The 9,030-nt window shown below is 48.6% G+C and overlaps 1 protein-coding gene across 2 annotated transcripts in view; it reads right to left on the reverse strand.

The window, feature by feature from the left end:
* Positions 1 to 8,707, reverse strand: part of ZMYM2 (zinc finger MYM-type containing 2) — a 103,350-nt gene extending 94,643 nt beyond the window's left edge. The window contains exons 1-2 of one of the 2 annotated variants that reach the window (XM_058670991.1): positions 8,107 to 8,234; positions 7,512 to 7,580 (exon numbers count right to left, since the gene is read on the reverse strand). The gene's annotated coding sequence lies outside the window, so the exon portion shown is untranslated. Of the gene's footprint in view, positions 1 to 7,511; positions 7,581 to 8,106; positions 8,235 to 8,674 lie in introns of those variants that run through there. The other variant, XM_058670990.1, reaches the window with a different exon arrangement.
* Positions 8,708 to 9,030: the final 323 nt, after the last annotated feature.

Below are 9,030 nucleotides of genomic sequence, written 5' to 3' on the forward strand. Positions count from 1 at the left end.
ATATTTATCAGGCACGGATGGAGTTCAGGACTGCAGCTTTGGCCTGACATAGTCCTGGCCATACGGGGGATAAACCAGCAGGTAGAACCTTTCTTTTCTCTAGTTCTCCATCACTCTACACTTCAAATAAACGGTTTTTATTTGCCATAAATATGGCAAATTGGCAGTTTTCGTCAGTTGCTGGCAATAGTTTAGAGTGATGACAAATATTATTTTGATTTTTTTGTGTGTTATTTAGTTATGAGGAAAGTGTATGGTAAGCAGTCCATTTGATGGTTTACTAATTTCCTTGTTGTTGAGAAGTCCGAGTTGATTATGTATTTAATATGATAACAATTTGTGTGCTGTGAATTGCATGAAGAGTTAGGTAGGGCAGAGATGATGCCTACTAAATGTACAAAATGGATTGATGAGATTAGCCAGTTAAATCTTTTCACCAGTAAGGCACTCAACAGCCCATGAGATATTTATTAAAAATCTCAAGTAAATCCTCTTATTTTTCTATCATAGTGTCAAATAGCAGTAAAATAAACATGTTAAGATCCTTAATCTACTGCTATGTTTCACTGTAAAATTTACCTTTGCTAAAATTTGCTTCTGTTCAAATTTGTTGAGATCGCACATAAAAGTATCCTAACAACACTTTGGCTGGTATTTTCTAATTACTGTATAATATTTTGGGAATGTAAATTTTATTTGAATGTCAACTACAGTTAAGCATGTGCCGTTTGTTTTTCTTGCTCGGGTTTTGTAATTTGATTGAATGTTTTTATTATAGTTTAATAAATGCTTGCTTTATTTAAAAAAAAATAAAAAAATAAAAACATGATTAATACAAAAAAAAAAAAAAAAAAAAAAACAGTTTCCTGGATCCAGCGCAATAGCATAGCGGTTAAGAGACCCCTTGAAAGCCCCGGGATTCCATGTGGGCGCCAGTTCTAATCCCGGCAGCCCCGCTTCCCATCCAGCTCCCTGCTTGTGACCTGGGAAAGCAGTTGAGGACGGGCCCAATGCCTTGGGACCCTGCACCCGCGTGGGAGACCTGGAAGAGGCTCCCAGTTTCGGATTGGCTCAGCTCCATCCATTGCGGCCACTTGGGGAGTGAGCATCAAACGGAAGACCTTCCGCTTCGTCCCTCCTCTCTGTACGTCTGCCTTTCTAATAAAAATAAATAAATCTTCAAAAAAAAAACATTTTTCATTTGGATTTCAAATTTTCAGTTTAGGGGTCCTCAATCTTTACCAGGTTAGGGTCAGAAACAATGAAAATAACTCAGAATAACTAAAAGGAAAGGAAAAAAGATAAAATAAAAATTTCATTTAACCTAAAACTTCACTCAAACTTTTACTTAGTTCTAGAGATCTGGAATCACAACTCATTAATCTTATAATTACTGAGCGTAACCAATAATTTCCCAATTTCCCAATTAGGGTTCTGGATACAGCATCAAAAGCCTCAATAAAATGCTCTTCCAACCTACAAGACAAAAAATGATCAGCCCACTACAAACAAAACATATCCTTTCTGACCAACTGAAAGTAAATCTAGTGGCTGTCAAAACTGTTGAATAAATGGCCTCTAGAAGTGCTTTGACTTCCACACTGACTCATTCTGGGCGGTGCAGAGCTCCACACTGTAATCATTATTACTCCCTACCTAACCACGTGACTGTTTAAATAGGATGAATATAGAATAATTTCAACATTATGAGAAAAAAGGGTGCTTTTGTTTAATAACAAAATTCAAAATTTTAGCTTGATATTATTTCCAGTGTTAAATCCAGACAAGGTGTTATCTGGGTGACTATGACCTAGATACTACAGTGCTCTTGTATCCAAAACATTAACAACTGTGTCTGTAATTCTATTTACAATGGCTAGTCTAAATGTGTGCCTACAGGGAAGTTGACGGGGCTGTGGCACAGCAGCTGTGCTGCCAGCCTCCCACAGGGATGCCAGCTTGTGTCCCAGCTGCTGCACCTCTCCCTGATACTAACCGCCTGGGAAAAGCACAAGATGGCCCCAGTACGTGGCCTCAGCCACCCATGCGAGAGAAGAGCTTCCTGGCCCAACATGGCCCACTGCAGCCATCTTGGAGAACTGAACAATAGACAGAACCTTTCTCCTCTCCCTCCCCGTATCTCACACAAATAAATCTTGAAAAAGAAACAAGCTTAGGGGCCAGCACAGTGGTGTACCAGGGCCAGCACAGTGGTGTACCAGGCTACTCCTCAGCCCATATGGACCCTGAGATAGTGTTCAGGATACTGCATTTGTGTCTCTCCTGCTCTTTCTGTAAGAAAAATCTGCATTTCAAATAAAAACAAATAAATCTTTAACGTAAAGTATACTGCAAGAGTAACACGGATCTTTTCCAACTTTTCGAAGAAGTTGTAAAAATTCTATTTCTACTAAATTTTTGTTTTCAAAACATTATAATTTTGTGTGCTAGCCTAGTGGCTAAGGTCCTTGTCTTGCATGAACCAGGATCCCATACAGGCGCTGGTTCATGTCCCAGCAGCTCCACTTCCCAGCCAGCTCCCTGCTTGTGGCCTGGGAAAGCAGTTGAGGACGGCCCAATGCATTGGGACACTGCACCTGCATGGGAGACCCGGAAGAGGTTCCTGGTTCCCGGCATCGGATCGGCACACACCGGCCCATTGCGGTTCACTTGGGGAGTGAATCATTGGACGGAAGATCTTCCTCTCTGTCTCTCCTCCTCTCTGTATATCCGACTTTGTAATAAAATAAAATAAATCTTTAAAAAATAAATAAAATAAACATTACAATTTTAACATTAGCCTTAAAAATCAGAATCATAAACACTTAATGGTAAAAATTTTTTAAACATCTAGGCCAATTTACAAACTTACAAAACCAAATCTAATCTTCAAATCTACTAAGAGTATTAGGGGGAAAAAATTCAATACAGGAGCTGGTGATATGGCATACCGTGCACAGAGGTACCAGTTCAGCAGTGGCTGCCCCACTTGCAACCCAGCTCCCTGCTGTTACACCGGGAAAGCAGCAGATGGTGCAAGTGTTCGGGACCTGAGCACCCCTGTGGGAGGCCCGGATGCAGCTCCTGGCTCCTGGCTTTGGCCTCTTCCATCCCTGGGCAATGAACCCACACAAGGAAACATCTGTCTCTCCGTCTCCCTGTAACTGATTTGCAAATAAAAACACCTTCCAAAAAAGGAGTAGTATGTTCTAAAGTTTGTAACCCAGATGTCGCCACGACCCGTCTACTCTAACCCTGGCATCTTGTGCAGGAGAGCATGACGATCCTCATGCCACCTCAACTGGACTAAGACAATCCCGAGATTACCAAGTGTCTACATCACCAGGATCCAAGCATAAAAAACCTGCACCACTAATCTACACGACAGACTTTTTCAACTAGAATACAACCAAAATAAAACACAAAAATTAACTACACTTGCAACCTAGAACCCTAAACTCAAATTTATGGGTCTAACAAAAAAAAATTTTTTTAATATTTATTTATTTTTATTTTTATTGGAACGTCAGATATACAGAGGAGGAGACAGAGAGGAAGATCTTCCATCCAACGATTCACTCCCCAAGCAGCGGCAACAGCTGGAGCTGCACCCATCTGAAGCCAGGAGCCAGGAGTCTCTTCAGGGTCTCCCATACAGGTGCAGGGTCCTAAGACCTTGGGCCATCCTCGACTGCTTTCCCAGGCCACAAGCAGGGAGCTGGAAGGGAAGCGGGCTATGGGGCACTAACTGGCACCCATATGGGATTCCAGCGCATGCAAGGCAAGAACTTCAGCTATGAGGCTATTGCACCAGGCCCCATAGCAAAATTCTTAACAACTTTAAAAGTCTTACATATTGGTAAGGATTTTTAGATTTGAATACTTAAAATATGTTCAGTTCTGAAATTCTGATTATATCCCAGGGGATAGAAGAAGATCAACTGAAATTTAGAAAGAAAAATGGGGGGAGAGAATGGAGTCAAAACAATCTCTTTGCTTCCTTACTTGAGATCCCTACATAAACACTGGTTAAGAATCCGACCTGAGAAAACACTTTAGTTTGGGACCTCCAAGAATCTCTAGTTTAAAAAAAAAAACACATTCAGTTCGGCACAATGGCACAGCAACTAAGCTAACTCCTGTACACTACATCCCATATGGGCCTGCTCTGAGTCACAGTTGCACCATTTCTGATCCATCTCCATGCTAATGTGCACAGGAAAGTGGGCAAAGATTCATGTGCCCACTGCTCCACTTCCCATCCAGCTCCCTGCTTGTGGCCTGGGAAAGCAGTCGAGGACGGCCCAAGGTCTTAGGACCCTGCACCTGTACGGGAGACCCACAAGCTCCTGGTTCCTGGCTTAGGCCTGCCCCAACCCAAACCATTGCAGCCATCTGGGAAGTTCCTGTAGCACCAGCATGTAGGTGCTTGTTCGAGCTCCAGTTGCTCCACGTCTGATCCATCGCCCTGCTAATGACCTGGGAAAGCAGTAGCAGATAGGCCAGAGGCCAGAGTGCGTGGGCCCCTGCTACCCAGTGGTGACTCTGATGACATTCCTGGTTCCTGGTAGCAGCCATTTCAAGAGTGAACCAGCAGATGGAAGAGCTCTGTCTCCCTCTCTCCCTAGGAATCTTACAAAACAAATCTTTTTTAAAAATTACTACATTCCTGTAGTATACATGCGGACATTTCAGAAAAATTACTGATTGCACATTTCCTAAGCCCCTCATGTCCAAATCTCTCACCAAACTTAACAAGTCATCAACATCACAATTAACAAAAAAATACACCTAGGAAAGTAAATCTTTTGTTAAAATATGTGTTAAGTATTGCCCATCCAAGCAAGACATGAACCTTGAAATATCGTTTATTTGAATACTCTAATGCCTGAAAAGTTTTAAGCTCTAATTATAGAAATTATGAACATATGTTCAAATTACATTATTCAGGAAACAACTACAGACTAAGTTGTACACAATAAAAAGGAGAAGGGGTGGGCAGTTGAGCCACCACTAAGGAAACACCCACCCATCCCCTCTACCCTCGCTTCCCGTTGAGGTACACCCTCAGGGAGAAGAGGAAGACTGTGCTCCATGCGGGAGGCCAGCTCCCAGCTGCCAGCAGCCCCTGCTGCTCCAGGCAACTGATGAGCTAACCAGAGGGAGACAGCTCTGCCTCTTTCCTGTCTCTAACCTTCTAATAGAGATTACATTAAATCTGATCCAAACTTTGAAAACAAGGTAGTTTAGAAGGGAACGCAGATGGGCCCAGCACTGTAGTATACAGTTTGAGCCAATGCCTGGAGCTCGGGCATCACATAGGGGCACCGCTTCCTCTCCCATCACTTCAGCTCCCTGCTGCCCTGCCTGGGAAAAGCAACAGGAAATGAGCCCTTTGGAGTATGAGCCAGAGGGAGGGAAGGTCACGCTCCCAAGATCAATGCATCGATCCATCTCTCTCTCTCTCTCGGTGTAAACCTACCTTTCAAATAAATAAATCTTATTTTTAAAAAAGTAGTAACTATAGCTGATAAGGAATAGTGCTTTCTATTTGTTTACACACTTTAAGTTAAAAAAGACAATAAAGCCGAGGCGGGGGCCCAAGCAGCTTGGCCCCGGGCCGCCATGCGGCCCGGGTGCGAGGGTCCCTGCCACGATTCCAGCCTAACACAGCCAAGCTTTCCACCACCTGCGCAGCGGAAAACTGGACAAGGGGAAACCCTAAGACGGACTATGTCAATCAGTGGACTCTGCACCAGCCTCATCATACCTGGACTGTTGCTGATGATATGTTGGAGCTTCTAATTGATCGAGGTGACGCTCTGCTGGCTCTGCCTACAAACCTGAGAGGGCCTCCCTAAGAGGCCGTTGAACTTGAACTGGACAAGTGGGATGCTGGACTCTGTATGGTGTAAACTTTTAATTAGGGAATCTCAACGGAACTTGAGCTGTGGTTATGCATCAAGGTGAAGGAATTCATGATGGGGGAAGGGTTTGGGGTGAAGGGGGGGAATCCCAGTCATGTAATGCAATGTAATTAATGAATAAATGAATATTAAAGAAAAAAAAAAAAAAAGACAATAAAGCCAGGTTAGTCTTGGATTCTCTTTTTACTGCCTAATTTATAGATTTGTAAGACAGCAATATAATTTACTGTAAAACAATATGGCACATGAATTAAGTCTGTAAATAAACTGCTTCAATCCAAAGCCTGGCTTTAGTGAATGCTTGCTGGGTATGTTTGTTTACCCTCTTACAGATTAGTAATAAACACAGCCCCTCCATCATCGGGCTGTGGTAACATTACCCAGTACCTGTCTAAAGCAGTTTAGACACAGGCAGAGTTTTAGAATGAACACTGCACAATTTTGTGGATTGTGAAGTTTCCAAAAACTACGGTGATTTTTTAAAAGTTTCCAAAAGCTTGTTTGAAAGCACACAATTAAGCTGACTCATAGCAGCTCAGTAAATCCTTGATTACTAAAATTACATCAACACGTGCGTGTGTCCTGTACTGTGCTGAAAAGAGCCTGTATTGAATCTAAGCTCTTCATATAAATTGCCAACTTCCTATCACCTTTCACAATCTGTATCCCACAAACCCTCATCTCCGAGTGTCTTGACTCACTGGTAGGACCCACCTCTGCCGTACCTGTGAAGCAGTGTCCGCAGCACAGGGCTCAGAGATACAGTGTACCCACAGGGCTGCCTACACTCATACTTTGAAACTAGCTCCAACCACTGACGCACAATTTAACCCGATAATCTTTATCTCACTAACATGTTACAAGATTGCCTTAAAAACACCCAACTACAAGCACCAAATCAAGAACGCCTTCTCAGAACGGCCAACACAGAAGATAGAAGACAAAATAACTAGAATAATACGCTGGTCTTACCAGCATATCACCTGGTGAACTAAGACACTGCCTATTAGAGCCGGGAACGCCATGCCCTTTCCTAAGCAAAAACATGGAAAAGATCTACCAACTCATAAATTTGTGTTCAAGATTAGGACATAACCGAAGTTTCTATTTCAGATCAGGACATAACCAAAAACTTTCAAAAACTGCTTCCAACCTTTTGAGTAGGAATCCATTCTGGAGGGGAGGGGGGAAAAAACGCCAAAGGGGGAGGGGAAAAAATGTCAACAATGGTCACACAGCATTTAAAACGACAAATATAAAAACTAGCATTTCCACTTTGGAACTCTAGAGGGCACCAGAAATATGCCCTGCTTCGCACCCCCTCCTCCCCGGGCCGCGAGCTGCACCAGCCCGTCGACTGCTCGCCGAGGTCGGGATTGCAGCCGCAGGAGCGCCGTCTGCAGCGGTGCGCGCAGCGGGCGCCCACTCCCAGCTGCCTCCACTGCCATTCCCGGGCTGCGCCCCGGGGGCAGCTGCCACCCAAGGGGAAGCTCCTCCCCCTCCAAACGACGCCCAGGGCCAGGTCTCCAGGCCCGAGACAACTGTCCTCTGAACGAAGCCGCGAAGCAGGGCCAAAGGACTCACAATGGGGCTGTTTGCGTCCTCGCACTCTGCCAAAGATGCACCAGTCAGGGCTGAAGGCGATTCCTGGTCCTGGGATGAGAGAGAAAAAACGGGAAATGGAGCAAGAATAGGCAACCAGGTGGGAAGAGCGTTTTCGGCCAGGAGGAGGCAGAGTTAGGCAAGAAGGGGTCAAGGAGGCACGGCCCTTCTATTATTACCCCCACCGCTGCAAAGAGCCCCTTGGCTACGTAAGTGGAGCATAACACGCAGGAAAACACGTCTGGGAAGCCAAAGCCCACGTGAAAGGCAGCGCTCTGCAGGCGAGTGTGGCCGGAGGGCGCCCGGCCCTGGAGAGCGGAGGGGGAAGGGCAAACGCCTGCCTCGACGCCCGACGGGATGAGCATTCCCTCCTCAATGCGCCCACCTAGCGTCGCTGCCATCACTCTCACCGCCCGTTTAGAAGGAGGGCGCACGGCGCCGCGGGGCAGATCGCGCCCGCATCTGCCCCCGAGCAGTTGCCCCCGGGGGCCCCCGAGGTCTGCCCCCACCCCCACCCGCAGTCGGCGACCGGCGGCGCTGCCTCCCGTCCGCCATTAGAGACCCAGCCAAACAATACGTGAGGAGCAGGAGCCGCGCAGCGCAGCGCCGGGGAGGAGCGGGGCCGGGCGGGGGGCCCCCGGCGGGCCACAGGCGGCGGTCCTCGCCCCCTCCCCGGCCACGAGACAAACTTGAAGCCCCTCGGCTCGGGGCCGGCCGGGTGGGCGCGCAGCCCCCTTAGAGCGCGCAATCGCCGCCCGGCGCCCCTCCCCCCCACCCCCACAGCAGAGAAAGGAGGAAAAAAATACTAATAATAATAATACTAAAAAAAAAAAAAGAAATACCCCAGCGCGCCAGCGCGCGCGACCCCCGCCGCCCGCGGCCGCCTGCCCGCAGCGCGCCCGGCCGCGCCCGCGCAGCCTCCTGGACAGGAGCGCAGCCCCGCGCCGCCGCCCCGCCACCGCACTCCCGGAGGCCTCGACGCGGCGGCCGCGCCGCGGGGAGCCGGGCCCGGGTCGGTGGGAGGCTCCGCGGGCTGCCCTCACCCATCTCCGCCTCCGCCTCCGCCTCCGGAGGCTGCGCTGCGCCCGGCCACCCCCACTCGCCGCGGCCCCGGACTGCGAAGACGAGCGGGGGAGAAGCCTCACCCGGTGCTGGCTGCGGCTCCGCGGAACGAACCTCCCCTCCCCCGGCCCACCCCCCCGGCGGCGACACGCACAACTCCGCTCGGTCCAGTCCCGGCTTTAGCGCTGGTGAGGAGGAGGAGGCGGCGGAGGCGGTGGCAGCGCGGCCGAGCCCGGGCAGGCCCCGCCCGGCGCGCGCTCATTGGCCGGCAGCGCGGGCGGGCCCGGGCGCCTCGGCCGCCGCCATTGGCCGCGCCCGCCTTCCCTCAGGACCCCCCTCGGTGGGGTGGTCCGCGCGGCTGTCGCTCAGGCGCCGGCCACGCCCCCGGCCCCGCCGGCCCGCCCCGCCACCTCCCCCGCCGCCGCGTCCGCCGGCCCTC

Source organism: Ochotona princeps, chromosome 12 (genome assembly GCF_030435755.1).
Source record: "Ochotona princeps isolate mOchPri1 chromosome 12, mOchPri1.hap1, whole genome shotgun sequence".
Lineage (NCBI taxonomy): Eukaryota > Metazoa > Chordata > Mammalia > Lagomorpha > Ochotonidae > Ochotona > Ochotona princeps.